This window comes from Triticum dicoccoides, chromosome 5A (assembly GCF_002162155.2).
Source record: "Triticum dicoccoides isolate Atlit2015 ecotype Zavitan chromosome 5A, WEW_v2.0, whole genome shotgun sequence".
Taxonomy (NCBI): Eukaryota; Viridiplantae; Streptophyta; class Magnoliopsida; order Poales; family Poaceae; genus Triticum; species Triticum dicoccoides.
This window is the reverse complement of record NC_041388.1, coordinates 640,787,102-640,804,808: the sequence shown is the minus strand read 5'-3', so window position 1 is coordinate 640,804,808 and position 17,707 is coordinate 640,787,102. Positions and strand designations below refer to the sequence as shown.

At 42.5% G+C, this 17,707-nt stretch overlaps 1 pseudogene; it reads left to right on the top strand.

The window, feature by feature from the left end:
- Positions 1-8,604: 8,604 nt before the first annotated feature.
- Positions 8,605-16,761, top strand: LOC119303672 (annotated as a pseudogene).
- The last annotated feature ends 946 nt before the right edge of the window (positions 16,762-17,707 follow it).

Genomic DNA, 17,707 nt, shown 5'->3' with positions numbered 1-17,707 from the left:
TTTCTTTTCATTGCACACATGCCATTCGTTACTTGGATCATTCATTTTTTCATACACTTCTGTTGAAATCTTTTTTTTCAGATAAGGATGCAACAGATGGACTGCTTTGATAGTAACGAGATTGCATCAAAATTCAACAAATCCAACCGTTTGGACCACAAAGACATGGTAAGTTTCTCTCACTACATCTCTATTGGGTGTGCGCACATTAATTGCACTTCTTACACAATTATTATTTTCTACTAGTTGCCTTATAGGAATGTCATAGTTTGTTCGACATCTTACAACTTTTTTCCAGAAACAATTGTGTCCATCAGAAATCATTAGCCTTTTTTTCTCCATGCACAATGATAGAAGTTATAGATATGCATATGGAAGCTGATTTTGAGTGAACATGTTACATTATTGTTTTTTATCCCCCAAAGTTGCTTGCACAACATCATTAAGTTGCCTACACAAAAAACTTAAGTTGCTTGCATAGCACATCCCCTCATCATAATTACTTTTTTGAGCAAGTCTCTTACTGTTTTTGAGGAAGTCTCTTACTGTCTCTGAGCAACTCTGCTACTGTGTTTTGAGAAAGACTGTTCATATGTTTTGAGCAAGTCTCTTACTGTTTTTGAGCAAGCATGTTACTATGTTTCACCAAGTCTCATACATCATGTTACAGATATGCATATGGAAGCTGATTTTTTTTAGTGAACATGTTCCATAATTGTTTTTTTATCCCCCAAAGTTGCTTGCATAACATGAGTAAGTTGCCTGCACAACACCCTTTTTTAAGTTGCTTGCATAACACATCCCCTCATCATAATTACTTTTTCACTCCCCCCCAAGTTGCTTGCATAACATCTTTTTTAAGTTGCCTCCATGCATGATAGAAGTTGCACACATACAAACCAGAATCATAACTCTAGTAACGAGAACCAACACATTTTTCTTCAACTATCTAACATCCTTTTTTGTCTGGTCATCATTTACGCAGATCATGTTTCCTGTTTTAGAGAACATCGAGCCTTCAAAGCCAGTCACAGGGAACCATGATTGGGTTTTTAATGTCAATATAAGAGACCGAAGGTTCGAGGTACTTGATTCATGGAGGACTCTTGAATCCCCATCACTTGATAGGTGTGGAAGGGCCATAGTTGCATGCTTCCGCAGTCATGGGAACTGCACTACCCCAAGTCACATGTTGTCCTGGACAACTTCGGGCTTGTCAACATTGATGTTCCAAAGCAAAATAATGAGTAAGTGCCCATAAGCCCCTAGATCTTTTTTCCCACAAGTATGAACATGCTAATAAGTCAATAAAAATGTTTAACTTACGGCTCGTGTTTCTGTGAAACATTTTTTGTTTGTATAGTGTTGACTGCGGGGTTTACGCTCTTACATTTGCCAATGGATGGGAGGCAAGGAATGTTCCAAGTTTTACACCTGATGATATCCCAAACATCAGGAAGCAGCTGACTATTCAATGAGTTGACAGCATTCACAACAAGGCACCATGGAAAGACGTCCTCAAATTAACATAGGTTAGCTTTTTACCTCAATGTTTTTGCTATTTTAAATCTTTTTTTAATTTGCATGAACTCCGCAATTTTCTCTGTGGTCTTTTAATAGCCTTAAGAAATAGTTACCTTGTATTAACTTGCAACAAAACCATAGGGTGGTCGCTTTTTTGAAACCGATTTTTCTGCCAAAAAATGAAAAATTGGAATTTATCCTTTTATTCTTATGTTAAGGCACTTCGGGTATCTTCGGGTAGTTTATTTAGACAGAAACATGGCTTAGTTGCACAAAGCGACACAACATGAGTTAGTTGCATAGTTTTATCATGCAACTTGCAAAAATAGGTTTTAGGAGTTTCCTGCACACAGATCAAATGATACAAAAATAACTCGCATAGGACTTGCTTGTAGTTAAAGGACACAAGCCCCTAATTGCCAAAATAAAAAGCAGAGGTTGAACTTCAAAAAGAACCTTTCTCCCATTAAGACATCATAACCATAAAATATTAGATAGATAACAGGTAGGCTAAGGTAAGTCATAGACATAAAAAGTAGCAACATCCCATTCATAAACAAAAAATTCGTTCCCACACACGCGTTCTACCAGCATTCTTTCTTTGCAGAATCTTATACCCAAATACTTGCCAAAATTGCCCGATGTCCATCAAACCAATCTCGTCTTGCATAGTGCTGAATTGTGCTCTATAGAACTACAATAACTGCACTTGTTTTTCCTCTTGGGGTGCAGCTCTAGAGCTGATTGAATTCTTCGTTGCTTCGCTCTTCCTTTTGTTGTCGATTTTGGAGGGTCTCTAGGAATGGTAGGGTCTGCCATGGGAGTAGGATAAATAAGATCAGGATCAAGTACATGAGCACCTTCAGGAATGGCAGGTTCTTTGCCCCGTGACGCAACCCCTAGCTGCGCGCGTTCATCACTGGTAGTTTGCGGAGAAGGAACCAACGGTGGGTCTGCATTTTGTCGGGAAAATATTGGGCGTATGGCATATTGTCCAGAACCACTAAGCGAGTTCAATGTTTGCGGGGCGGTCCATGCCATTAGCCCACCAGTAGTAGTACTTGTGTTTGGCGGCAGATACACAATTGTTGGTGGCCTGTGTTGTTGTGCATACCCTCTGGGACCCCTGGGCCATTGTTCAGTTCGGGCAGGATGTGTGGCAGGAGATAGGGCTTCTGGAGCAAGGTCTCTGTTTTGTAGAGTAGGATCTCTAGGTTGTTGTATGGGCCCCCGGGGTTGAGGAACACACATCCTTGTTGCTTGTGCAGGCATCCTGGGTGCAGGCATTCTCGGTGGAGGTGGAGGGCGCCAACTTGCTGGCACAGGGCCGTAGTGTACTAGAGTGGGGCCTTTTTGAAATGGCGCAGTTGTTGAAGATGCTTGCTCATGCAGAGAAGTGTTAGGGCTAGGAACTTTCGTCGCGACACTTTTTTGATGCAGTGCAGAAGTAGGTTGTTGAGTTCTTGGACCAGGTGGTGCTTGCACAGGCCCATTAGGTGGTGGTGCAGGTCGATTAGCCTTGAGACTACTTGACGTAGCAGGGTTACCACTTCCTGGCGGTACTGAAGAACTAGGCGGCGGTGGAGGCCCACCAGGGTTGATACTAGATGATGCCGCTGTCTTTTTTTCCTTGACAACTTCAGGTTTTTAATCTCTTGTCGTGCTGCACGCATATGTTTCTTTACAATGTCTGTAGCAACATCAGATGCGCTAGCTCCGCGTGCAAGATTGGCAAAATCCATTTGCATGTTTGCAAGCCGTATCTCTTTCTTTGACTGTTCTGGCAACTCATCGGGCTCATGATCAGGAGCAGGTGGTGCATCAGGTATTGCCAGTGGAGTCCATCTGCGAATGATGTACTTCTCAGGGATTTTATTGACACCCAGTTGTGTGAAAACTTTCAAAATATGGCAACAAAGCATGCCATCCCTGTCCATTTTGCAACATTCACATCTATAGTCTTCAGCTCTTGGTTCACATGTCACGTAGTAGCTTCTAGATCCATACTTCGCAACCCACTCCTGGTTGGGGTAAACTTCATACAAGTTAGAACCATGAGGCCGTACATTGTACCTCGCAATCAACGCAAACTCTGTTCGAAACTTAACATACAAGTCCCTGGTGTAGGCCTCATAAGCTTGTTTCTCAATGGGGTAAGACGACCACAGTTCAGTCTGCAAATGCTCTGTTCTATAGTCTTTGGCACCTTCTCGCACTAGTATGTGGGTTTGAATTTTTTGGTACTACTTCACGAAGTTCAAGATTGATTTATGTGGGTTCACATATCGCTTAAGGACAGCGTTGAACCCCTCACTGCGCTGGGTTGATTGCAAGAAAGGGAAGAACTGGTGCTTGAAGTAACAAGGAACCCACGTTCCTCGGTAGTTATATAGATTCTCAAAGTGGGTGTCAAGCATACCCTCATACTTCAACAACAGAGCATTCCATCCTGTCTCAAACTCCTCTGGTGTCATGCTGAAGTCAACACATTCATTGAAATCAAGCGACAAATCAGGGTTTCGCGCCAACATTGATCCAAGCTTCTCTTGTGCCTTCTTCATTATATGCCAACGGCAACAACGATGCACACTCGTAGGAAACATATTTTTAATTGATTGTGCCATCGCAATGTCTTGATCAGTTATGATGTTGGTTGGTGCTATACCATTCATTGCCTCAAGGAACGTCTCAAACAACCAATCAAAGCTTGATGCCATTTCTTGCCTAACAAAGCCGCAACCCAACATGAACGACTGCCCGTGTCTATTAATTCCAATAAATGGGGCAAAGGGCATGTTGTACATGTTAGTCATGTATGTAGTGTCGAACGAGATGCAATCGTGGTAAGCCTCGACATAAGCTTTCCTAGCTGCACCGTCAACTCGGAAATGTTCTCCACCCTGTCCTCCTCATCGTACTTTATCTTATAAAAAAAGTCTGGATCATCTTTTTGTTGATCTTTGAAGTAGGCAACTGTCTCAATCATATCTCCTTCTTTGGTGGCATCTTTGTTTAACATTGTCTTCAGGTTTGTAATGTGCTTAGTACCATAGGGGACGATCAGCTCTGTGGCATAGAAGTCTGACATAATATGCATCATACGCCCTGAAAAGTAGTTTATAAAAAATCATTTTCATAAAGTAACAGATTTTTATGCATGGCACTGAGAAGTAGTTTATAGGCAGCAATTCAGACACACGAAAACATGTGAAAATGCGCAGGCAAGCCCAGGACATGGTTTGAGCAAGTACTAACTTATGATCAAGCAAGTAGTACAGCTAGACTAATATATGTGCACACACAAACCATTTTGATTGTTCAGGGAAAGTCCTACTTGTATTTTTTTCACACAACCTAATACATGAAAAGTGTGCAACAAGTGCAGGCAAGTTGAGGACATGTTTTGAGCAACTGCTAACACCTGGGCAAGCAACTAGCACAACAAGACTAATTAGTGCCTACTAACATATCATTTTAGCGTCAAGGGGAATGAGTGCTTACAAGCACAGGCAAGTTGTGCCCTTCACTTTGAGCAAGTACTAACAGTAAACCTCCAACTTTGCTCTGCAAAACTAATCTAGTTTAGGACCATGTTGTCGAGCAACTACCAAACTCATGGTCAAGCAAATTGCTCAACAAAACTAACCTAATCAAGCCCCAGCAGTAACAAAGGAAACATAAAAAAACAGTAAAGGAGCAGAGTATTGAATCACTTAACACGTTTTAGGGCAAGAGCCAAATACCACACTTAAAAAGACCAGCAGGCTAGCATAAAATTGGTGTTCAGCAACTTAGACAAAAAACACAGGCAAGCTAGTGATCATTTTTTCACCTGTTGTTAAATTGCAGTTGTGAAGATGTGTTAGGAATGCCCTTTCTTCTGGAGGTATCCCTTGGTGCGATCGCAAGTACTTCTTCAAAGATGGCTTGTCCACTAACTTATGGTTATGCTCACCAACATAGTACACCACCTCCCAACGACCATCTACTAGTTTCACCACCATCTTGGCCTTGCAACCAGTTTGAATTATTTTATCTCGCTTTCGTTTCTTGCTTTTCTTTTTTAACTTACTTTCATCATCAAGAAAGACAATATCATCATCTTCGTCAACATGTTCTGCCTGATCAATAATTTTGTCTAGGACAGGGGGCTTTTCTGCACCTCCATCGTCCTTTGTAGGTTTTCGAAACTTGTTGCAAACGAATTGCTGCTTTACCAACATACGAGTGTCGCCAGTTCTCCTTGTTGTATTCATTTTGATGGAAAACCCAAGCTGCAGAGCATACTCATTGTAGTGCTCCTTTGCACCTTCCAAAGTGTCAAACCTCATCCCCGCGTAAGGTTCCTTGGGCTGTGACCATGCCTCGTCATCGTTTTCACCAACCAAGCCTGCCAAACTGTTTCCAACAGTCCCACCTGTTCCACCTCCGGTGTTAGTGTCAACAAGCGTGTGTTCATCCCTCTCTGTTGCTGCCGCTGGATGTGTAGTTGCTTCGACTGTTGCACCCATATCTGTACGCATAGTTTGCACCACATGTGCCGAAGCATTGTGTGCAGCGACAGGGTTGGGAGATTCAGACATAAACTCAGCATTGTCAGCTCCACCAAGTGGGATGCTCTGTTGTGTGCAATATAAAGGATCAAGTATATTCATGTCATGAACAAAGGCAAACTCTGGCATATTTTCCTCTGGTACTTCATTTAGGTCAATCATATTTCCAAACCTGCATTTTTTAACACCATGAAAAGATATTTGAGAAGAGGCAAGCAGTTAATACTTTTTAAAAAATGGGGACAAGCACTGTATAATTTTTTGCATGAAAGTTTTGTGCTACAACATTTTTGTCTAATCTTTTTTAATCATTGGCAGACATCAAATTGTGTCTTAGGTTACTTTCAAGTTTTTACACACGACTTGCCTACCAATTGTGTCGCAGTTGCCTGAATAGTGCATATAAGTTGTCACTTATAAGTTGCTAACAAAAACTGCACAGCTTATTAGTTCAACAGTACCAAGTTTTTACACACGACTTTTGCCTACCAATTGTGTTGCAGTTGCCTGAACAATGCATATAAAGTTGCCACTTATAAGTTGCTAACAAAAACTGCACAGCTTATTAGTTCAACAGTACCAAGTTTTTACACACGATTTTTGCCTGCCAATTGTGTTGCAGTTGCCTCAACAATGCATATAAGTTGCCACTTTTTTACAGAGGTGTTTACATGTTCTTGTACACAGAGGGACTTATATGTAGTTGCAAACAATTTGGCTTTTCCGAATACTGATGAGAAACAGCAAAATCAAGCGAAAGGAGGTGAGAGATCTGACCTCTAAAATTGCAGCCTTGCCCTTTTTCTCTTGTTTTCCCCTTCTCGAATCAGAGAAGATTTAAGAGGAGAAGCAACTAATCAAGACAACAGTGCAGGTCATCTCAAGGTTTTCTTGCCGCCATTACAAGGGATCTCAAGGTCTAATGGATCTTGTTGGAGCGTGGGCAAGAAATTTGTGCCTTACTTGGGGGAGAAGAAGATGGCTGGGTGGGGTAGGCAATGGAGCTGGAAGCAATCGGCGGGTGCAAGGTACGGGGGAGGAAGAGCACGTGACGAGGGGACCACTAGATATCGCGTGGAGGGGGGTTGGTTGGGTCGAGATGAAGGAACAGGTGGCTGGTGGCCGGTGGGCTATGGGCCTTACCTTTTCTGTACTACGGGGGGACAGGAAATTACCTTATTTGGCTGGGCCGCCAGGAAACGCTAGGGAGCAGCCGACTGCTCCCTAGACGCGCCCTTTAATGATATATGGTTTCCTCTAAAAAAAGAGCACGTCCTTTAGGGCTTCTTTGGATCACAGAATTTGCAAAACAAAGGAATAGGAAAAATGGAGGATTTCTTTGCCATGACATATCCAATCCTATGGATTTTTTTCAGAGGTCGGACCTCATGCGTAAATTCCTCTGGAATCAACATCTTGGCGACCCAATCCCGAGGAATTTTAATAGCGCAATCATGTGATCCAAATGTGTTCCATAGAAAACAATCCTGAGGATTGATACGAGAATCCTGTGAAAATCCTCCAATCCAAAGAAGGCATTAGTTTGATATACGTACGACCGGAGGGGAATTGCTTGACGTGCATGCAAGAAGAGGCACACGTGCGTGCAATGCAGAGCCGGACGTTGCATTGCTTCGTCTTCGTGCGCCGGACCTTTTACTAGTACTCCGTGGTTCGTGGAATGGAAACACCGCACGTGGAATGGAAACACCGCACGTCGGATTCCGTGGTTCGGACAGGTGCACGTGCCGTGCCCGCTGCGTCGTCGATTGTAAATAGTACTACCTCTGTCTCGGTGAATAAGTCATTCACGTAGTTCTAGGTCAATAATTTAACTATCTAAATATGTATTATACGTGATAAAAAATATATATTTAGAAACTATATCCGTGTAGAAATCTTGTGATATATTTTTCATGACATATACCACATATTTAATGCCTTAAATCGATGACCTAGAACTACGCGAATGACTTATTCACCTGGACGAAGGTAGTACGTGAAAGGGGCCGGCCGCCTAGATATAGATAAGATGGACGAGACTTGCCTGCTCCCTCCCCGTGTGCCCATCCGTGCTCCCGCATATGTGGCTTGATTTGATTGGACAAAATAAGGTCCGGCCCCATCCCCTTAAAATCAGGGGGAGATGATTAAATTAGAAAGGAAAAAGAAAAAAAGATAGTCGTAGGATGAAGTGGGAGCACGGATAGGAGCATGAGGAGGGAGCAGGCAAGCCGGATCCAGATAAGATAACCGCTGTATGTGTACACTGTTCTACAGTGTTGCTGACCATATACGGGTGGTTGTGGTTGGTTCGGTTCCACGAACTACTATAATGTATATATCTCTACTCCTAATGAAGCAGTCGGTAGTCTCCACCGATTAATTTTCGTCCCATTAAAGATGAATTTTTTTCGTCCTCGATCCCACCTCCCGCATCCCCTAGATTCCTCCCCACCGCCCTCGAACCAGGAATAAAAATTGGTATGCTCCCACTATGTCCAGTGCTAAATCCTCCGGTTGATCGGAAAAAACTTGCACCTGAAAAAATCTACGACGGCCTACGAAAAAAATACCTACGCCCCGACCGCCGCCCGCGGGTCGCCCGCTCCCTCGCGCCCCTCCTCAATCCCGATCTGGATCGAGGGGACGAGGAGCTCCTGCCTCCCCGACGGCCGGCCTCCTCCTCGCCCCGCCGTTGCGTCTGGCGCCACCACGGCCTCTGGAGCCAGGGAAGCCATGGCCTGAGCTCGGCCTCGAGGTCCCCGCCGCCGTCTCCTGCAGCTTCTGCCCCACCGCCTCACCGCCCGAGCTCGCCGTCGCCCCAACCTCGGCGCCGCGCCGCCGCCAGCTCTGGTCGCCTCCACCTCTGCTCCAGGAAACCCTCGGTCGCCGGCTCGCTGGAGCACGACGGCAGACGATGGATGCCCTGGTTGTGTGCGACGGATGCAGTTCTCACGCGCAAGCTAGGGTTGGAGCCGCCAGCTCTTCATCCTGCCCGCCGGCGGCGACTCTTCCCGTCCCGCACTGCCGCCTCCCCGTTATCACAGGTATCTCCACCCCTTCCTCTTTCCCCCTCTTCTCTCCTCTCCCCTTCTCCCTCCTCCATCTCTGTCCCCTTCCCCCTCCCACCCCGTTATCTGTTCATGTTGTTGGCACCTGAAGAAGTTGGTGGCATGGTGAAGCCCCTGAGCAAAAGTTGCAGGAGTCTTTGAAGGAGTTGGAGAAGTCTCTAGCGATGCAAGTTCGTCTTAAACCTGAGTCCGAATCCAATCTCGTGGGAACAAGCATATATTCCATGAATTTTCCACTTGCACACCCTAAGCCCTAAAAGAAACAACTAGATGCCTTGGGTAATTTTGGTTGCATCCGTCTTGGTTAGTTGGTTTACATGTGAATTCACACGTTTAAAAGGCATGTGACCATTAACTTTATAAGTATTTATCCACGTTCTAAAGGAATTAAATAGGATGCAGTAGTGCAGACATTCAAAGGAGGTGGGAAGTGTACATATGCTTTATGTTAGTTATATGCACAGGGCAGCCTATCAATATAGAGGTGTCATTCAGACAGAGCTCTTTGAATATAATAAGACAAAAGATCGGTTTCCTGATTTTTTTTATAAGAAGATTCTTCTATATGTTCGGTTACATGATTTTTAATTTGATCATCTTCTTTGAACAATTTTTGTGCTGACTATGATATTTCTTTTGATTTGTAGGTTCATCTGGTCCTTTACCCCTCACATAATAACTGTGAAACTTAATGAGGTATTTCTGAAAAATGTTCCCTCCCCTCTGATGTCTATTTGGTTACACAATTTTATGCTTGTGTGGTCTGGCTGTTCCTAAGTGCTTTCAGACATTATTATTTGTGTGATCAGCATTGAGTAGATTGCCTGCAGCAAGATAACTTGAGTTTTTTTACTTAAGTAAACGATATGTAAATAGCTCTAAGTTAACTGGACATTTTGTCGCATTGGCTTGAATCTGCATGTTGCATCATTTGTGCACAATGAAAACTGTATGAACCTGCATTAGATGGTGTATTTGTAGGAAGGTTATCCTTTCTTCAAGGACTGGAAGTTTCCTGGTAAGTGTTCCTTTTTCTGAAAAATTCTGTGTTTGTTCGCTGTAATATTTTGTTTACATAAGGTTTCTCTTTCCTTTTATGGGCATAATGGATGAGACAATAATATTCAGAAAGTTGTTGTTTTAGGGAAACTGCTAACTCCATATGTCAGACCCATATCATTGTTGAGCATGCATAGTGTTCCTATGTCATTTCTATGATGTATTTGTTTCCTTTTATATCACAGTAGTCTTCATTTTGGCCATGTACCTTCAAACTGAACCAAAAATGGTTTGTCTGATGACATGTTTGAGGAGATTCTTGATATGAAACAGTAGATATGAGGGTGACCGTTTTTTTGCAAGTTTTGTCTGTGGAATCTTTTTGCAGTTGATAAGACATGGGATGGACTTACTTCCGATCTGCAATATTTTCGGTAAACTGATTCAAGGCATGTTCGATTGTTTACTTAGGGTGGTTACTGAACCTCTTTGAGAACCAAGAAAGACATTCTGTATGTACAAATAACATAGGCCTAAAGTTCGTTTTTACATTGAAAATCTATATATGAAATTTTCTGTAACAATCGAAAATTCATTCATTCACTTTGTGAGATGTCACACAACACCATGCTCCAAATTGTTGTCTATCTGATCCTTGCGGCAGAATCATAGACTCGTGCATAATTGCATATATACTGTGACTGGGCACCAGTACATTTGCAACATTCTAAAGTTAGTTTGTTGTGATTTTTTACCAAAACTCGTGCATAATAAGCAACTTTATCATGTCATGCTTATGCCTGTCACTGCATATTGCTCTGCAAGTGGATGTAGTAATTTGGAAAACGTGCTGTCATAAGGAACTCTCCTTTTCTTATTCAAAATTGTTCAGTTGGAGCTTCATCATTTAAAGATTCAACTGACCAAACCCTTAGAGTTCCAATAAAATTTTCTATTCTGTCCTTAGATTCTTATCTTCGTAGCAATACTATACCCAGCCTAGCAGTAACAATAATTTGTTCAGTTGTCAGTAATATGTTTTTCCCATGTCACATATTCATATGATCACACCTGGCTGTTCAGCTGATGCTCCGTGTGCTTTTCACCTTTCAAACAGGAAGCTGAATTTTATGTGTTGACAGAAGATGAGTCACCCTGCATCTTTGGTCCAATCGTGAAACAGAGATGGTCCTACACGTGCGCAAAGCAGCTTATCGAGAGGCTTGTTTTTGGTGAGTGGAAGAACTTATAACTTGTTGATTGTGCCATTAGTAGCACCCTTAAACTTTTTCTGACCATGTACATTTGAGTTTCCCCCAGCTGAAGGGGTAGAAAATGGCCTTGAATTCACGATTGTGAGACCTGTCAATTGGATTGGGCCAAGGATGGACTTTATTCCTGGTGTTGATGGTCCTAGCGAGGGTGTTCCTCGGGTTTTGGCTTGCTTTAGCAACGTATGTAAACGTATCCCTGAATACCTTCATTGCACTGTGTTCAGTCTTCTTTCTTACAAGATATACCTTGGCAGTGGATGTGCAGAATCTCCTCCGCAGAGAGCCCCTGAAGCTTGTCGATGGCGGCGAGTCCCAGAGAACTTTTGTTTTTCATCAAGGATGCCATCGAAGCTGTTCTTTTGATGATTGTATGTCTTCTCTGTTTATGTCTGATCTGTTTTTCTGGCGTTCCTTAGTGTCTACCGCATCAGTGAAACTTAAATCTCTGTTTTCTTGTGGCAAAGGAAAACCCTGCTCGAGCCAATGGTCATATCTTCAATGTTGGGAATCCTGACAATGAAGTCACTGTTAGGGAGTTGGCCGAAATGATGACAGAGGTATGCCATCAACCAGCAATAGCAACTGTATGTTCCGTTACTCTGTCTCTTCTGAATCGTTGATTTGCATTTATCTGCAGGTCTACGCTAAGGTCTCAGGAGAGCCCCCGCAGGAGGAGCCTGTGATCGACGTGAGCGCGAAAGAATTCTACGGGGAAGGGTATGACGACAGCGACAAGAGGATCCCCGACATGACCCTGATCAACAAGCAGCTAGGTGTGCATATCACTCCATGCAACACCGTGTTTGTTCTGCCTTTCATTATCCACATTTGCAAGCTGCCTACTGAAAGAAACAGGGTTGCACCCACATTACCTCCACACCATCTTCTTGGTGTGCAGACCACATCCTGGTGTGCCTCTTTATTAAGTGGTTTGTCGAAAGAAAACTGAGGGCTTAGCCCAGCTGTTTTTTTACCTATTTATTGTCATCGGGTAAATTTGGATGGATGGGATTATACTAAAGTTTATTGATGATGCTTTGTTTCTGGATATATGGAGAGGCTATGTGCACTGCAGTTCAACACAGATTGTAGATTACATGCGTGAGAAAAATTCTTATATGGTTAATAAATCATGTTCCTGTTACTTTATTAAGTGTTCAAGCATGCCTATTATGATCCTGTGCTTACTCTTTGTGTATGGCTTGTTGTCTAATGTATGAAAGTGTAATGTTCTTGCACTCTGTTTTCTTCTCTTATTTCCCTTTTTTTTGCTCGATCCGAAAACAACTCATATGCTTTAGTTGAGGATTTTTGAAGATTTCTTTGTTGCTGATGGATGTGTTCTTTTGCAGTTGCAAGGTGGAAGTCGTCGATGTTGTTCAATAGTATGTTGCCCCTGGAGGGGAAGCCATGCATGTGACCAGTGAGGAGAAGCAGCGAGGGCTCCAGTTGTGAGAGGCTGAAGCTCGGGGACGACGACGTCATGCACAAGAGGGCATACAGGAGGCTGTACGGATTCATGATCCTTGCCTGCCTTGTTGGGAGGCGCCACCGTCAGCATATCTAACATTTTTATGCAAAAATTTACAGGTTTTCTGAACATCCTTTCGGAGGAATTATGACGATCCAAAAGAGGTTGTAGCAGTTATACTGGGCAGTAGCACTGGGACTCATATTTTCCCTCCTACAAGCAAAAGAGGTGCACCTGCTGTAAGATAATTTATTCAGATTTTCCCTCTTACAAGCACAAGGGGTACACCTGTTGTAAGATGATTCATATAGTTTCATTCAACTTGACACATCTCAGCTGCATAATGGAATAATATATTTCATCATTTTTTTACATGTTGCAGAGGATTTCCCAGCTATAAGTAGATAAGAAATAGACACTATATTAAATTTCACTTGTTATCTGCACATGAAATTGATTTGGATAGGACCAGTTAAAGTACAGCTCATACAGTAGTGGTTTCTGCATTGTGTTTGATATATTATTAGTGCAAGTGGTTTCTGTGGCTCGTCCAATCATCTTTAAATCACCAACCTAAATGTTGTTCCTCCCCTGTTGTTGCATTGCTTAGGTTCCTGTTGGAAAGGCTTATTAAATCAACTTTCTTAATCGTCACATTCATCGCACATACCTTGGCAAGGGAATCAAGTTCACTTATGGATCTGCTGATGTAATTCTTCTCAGCTCGCAAAGACATCAACCAAGACGTGCTTATGAAGTCACAAGCTCATGTCACGACACATCTCACTCTGAGTTGTCCTTGAACTTAATAAATGTGGTGTACCAAGGAGAAGAACTTGTTTATGTTAGTTACCTATAACTCTGTACCTCAATGCATCTTTCATAATGTTATTTCTGTAATTTATAGAAGTAAACAAATTCCTTACAGGTTTGACAGTTCGTCAAAATAAACAAGTAGTATTGATGGGTAAAAGGTGGGTACTGATTTAGTATGAACAAGCCAGCATGTTTTAGAACTTCTGTATTTTCTGAGTTTTCTTTCCTTCATGGATTTTCCGAGCTTATGTATTTTTTGAGTTTTAGGATAGCTGAAAATATGGCGCTTATTGCAGAAATGGTGGCATATCAATATCATGTGCATGCATTTGTAGTATCCAGAGAAAATGATATGCAATGATGAATCCTGACAATCTACACACACATCACTGTATTTTGTTCACTTGCTTGCTGTTTCTGGACTATTATTGATGGAGCAGCAGAAGAGGCTTTTAGTGTTATAATATATGTCCGTACTGACAAATGAAATGCGCAGAAAAAGATACTTATGTTGTTCTGTTCTTGCAGGCACCTTATTTACTGCAGTAGGTTCTCTTGTACCCTTTTTCAGTGGAGTTGTACTGGCATCTTTGACTGAAGTTTCTTTCAACTGGTTAGTTATAATCTTCCCATTTCTGAAATTTCAAAGTCAAATGATTGGGGAATGCATCACACTATCCATTAGTTCAGTCAAGCTTATTCAGTACCGGTCTGGAAAAAAAGAAACCAGTAGCTCACATTATTGGCAATTGAGTTAAGTCTTATATTTATATGCCTGTATCACTCAAAACTTTCTAAAATGGCAAGTGATGTGTTAATTTTTGAAGAGAGTGTGGTTATGTTACAAGCATATACATTACTGGCAATGCGAAAAATACTAATAATACCTTTTCCTGTTATTTTAGCTAAAATTATGGAGCACATTTTATTTTATTTTATTTGCAATCTGAAGCCTTGGTTGTACTTCAGTCTCTAGCATCATGTATATTGGTTGCCATTGGATTTTCGAGTGCCATGGCTTCCAAACTTACTAATCAGTTGTGAGATGTTTTCAGCAAGAATCTTTTTACCGACAAGGAGGATGAAGTCAAGGATGAAGCCAAGGCAGTGGGTATGGTCTCTAGGTCGAGACCATGGCCCTTAGTGCAGTCGTTGCACACAGCTGTTTCGTCCAGTGCCTCAGACGGGCTTGGGACTTTCTGGCGTGCGTGAAAGAGTAGATGGCAGGGGGGCGCGACCAACGTTCTATGCACTGTTGGTGGGCTTGGGGCATCACTATGGGCTGTAGGTGGCGAGGATGGAGAGGCATGTATATCTGTAAGGCTCGTAGGCATGAACCCGCTCAACTGCTAATTAGAGGTTTGTCTGTCAGTGTCTTCAATAGTGATGTGTTGATGCACAGATATTCAGCTATCCACACTCTGTTTTGGTGGCAACCCAATTGTGATGTCCTCGTCGACTACCCTAGCGTCAGCCGCCGCCACCTCAAGTTATGCTGCAAGGCACTAACACCGGATCAGCATCACTGTCAGGCCTCCCCTCCCCCTGTCTAAGTTTGTCCCAGGATAAAGTACAGGTAAAAGTAAGTTCAGCTTGTTGCGACCATGACTTGAATAACATCACAATTTGTTGATGATGGATGGCCTGTGTTCCAGATGGTGGTACGTTCCGCAGTATACTCAACGGATGGCAGGTTCATATATGCCATATAGAGATGGAGAACCGGGTGCCTGAGGGACATCGAGCTTTCCCATGTCTTCTCCCTTCAATTCAACGTTGTTAAGATGAACCCTCTGCAACAGACTCTTGGACTACATCAATCGTTTTGTCGACCAAGTATCTGTACTGGAGCATGATCCCAGGAGTGGATCACTGCATGCTATCCTGACATGACTGGGTAAGTGACCTTATTGTAGCATTTCAGGCATTTGTCGATGAATCATGACAGGTGTAGTTCAGTCATGTGGTCTTGCCATGCTCAGCTCTGTTTATTGTGCATCAACGGCCATCAATGATAAGGATTAATACGTTGAGTAATTATTATGATGTGCAACGCCAACCCATTGGAAGGATTTAACGCTTCCAATTATGCATTGTATATATTCAGATTATTGCGCATGTGTATGTCCGCGACCACCTACTTTAGATTATTGCACATGTGATGTTTCATTTTAATAGTCACATAATTAGTTGGTTATCCCTTGTGTATGTGCGTTGTTATTTTTCGCACACCTCTTATATCAACTTGGTCTGATGCTTATCTTCTGCAATATCCATGTCAAGTATACAATGTTTTCAGGTTACAATTTCTGTATATATATTGCACTGTTGATCCAACTTATCAGCCCTCCCTATCGTAGAAATATTTCGGTGAGAATCTGTGTCCACTTAGCATGGAGGAGCTTGAGTAAATTGAGAACCAAATACAAATATCCCTTAAGTTGTCAAGCATATCAGGTCTTCATCAGCTTTAGATATTTTTCTGTTATACATGACTCCTCCCATGTAAATTGGGTACATGTCTTTCTACTTGATATTAGTGTAACATGCCATATCTCTCCCATGTAAATAGACCCTCATGTTGCCGCAAAGAGGAGCGGCACTGCCCAACCTCTCAATTATCCGTTGTTTTGTGTTAATTGCCCTTGAGGTCCAGACATACCATTTATTATGATTTTTTCATTATTTCTTATTTGGAACTTGAGGTCCAGGCCAGATCTGTGTCTACAGAAGCTCGAGCGGAAGATTCCTCGCCAGCATCGGAGCAATTTATTGGCCAGATCGACACTAAAGCTCCTGCATGGACGTGAAGGCATGTCTTTATTAAGTTCAATCTTTGGAACTTGGCATGCGACGATGTGTAAAACTAGAAAGATGCTAGAAAATCCCATAAAAAAAAGATGCTAGAAAATTGTCTTTGGCCAATTTCGTATGTAGCTGTGAGCATTGCTAATTTCTGTCAACATGAATGATATTTGGACTATTTATATAGCTACCATGTGCTGAACAAATTTTCTGATTAATGTAACACTCCTGAATAGATTGGTGTCTGTGTGCCATATCATTTGCTCTCCTTTACACTAATAGAATCATTTTGTCAATACCTGATCCATTAATACTGATTTGAGAGAAATGTGCTTCCAAAATTTTATCTCGACTGCAACATAGTTGTTTTTTCTGGTATGTATGATAAGCATAGGTGTCAATTTTGCAGCAGATGATAGATTGTTGGTTGTATTGATTTGATATTTTAATGACTATTCATATCAATGATTATGCCTTCGCCCCATGAGAAACATTCGAAGAAGAAAGGATTGTGAGAGAGGGAGGAGGAGAGAGATGATGATGAGATGCATTTATATACCACATCCCAAACATGAAATATCATCACATGTCAATTGTCTGACTCCCATATCACATGACATTTCTCTTTGTATATACATTGTTAGTTAGCCCGTGGCAACGCACGGGCTTTCTACTAGTATAGGAGTAGGTACTTACACTATTCAGCTACGGAGATTGTTGACCGATAAGCCACTGTTAGCATGCAGAATATTACGGTCCCTCATCACAAAAGAAAATACTCTAACCGTTCCGAATTACTTATCACAGGTATAGATGTATCTAGATGTATTTTAATTCTACACACATCCATTTCTGTCACGAGTAATTTGAAATGGAGGGAGTAGTAGAAAAAAGAAAAACAGGGCCCGGTCGTCGCCGATCGGTTACCATGCATGCACATGCAGGCCCCTTGGTGGCGATATCGGACGCTTGCACTTGCCGCCGCCGCCGACGACTACGATCCAGATTGGTCGCGGCATCGCGTCCATAACTCCTCTCCTCCCTCGACCGGCCTTTGCTTCGGCCCAACGGTTTTCCCATTCGCATTCAGGTCGCGGCGCTGCACAACATGCATATATCTCTGCCGCTCCGGAGGATAGGTGCGGACTAGAGACAGAGGCTGCTTGCTGGTGGTGCGTCGTCGGCTGCTGG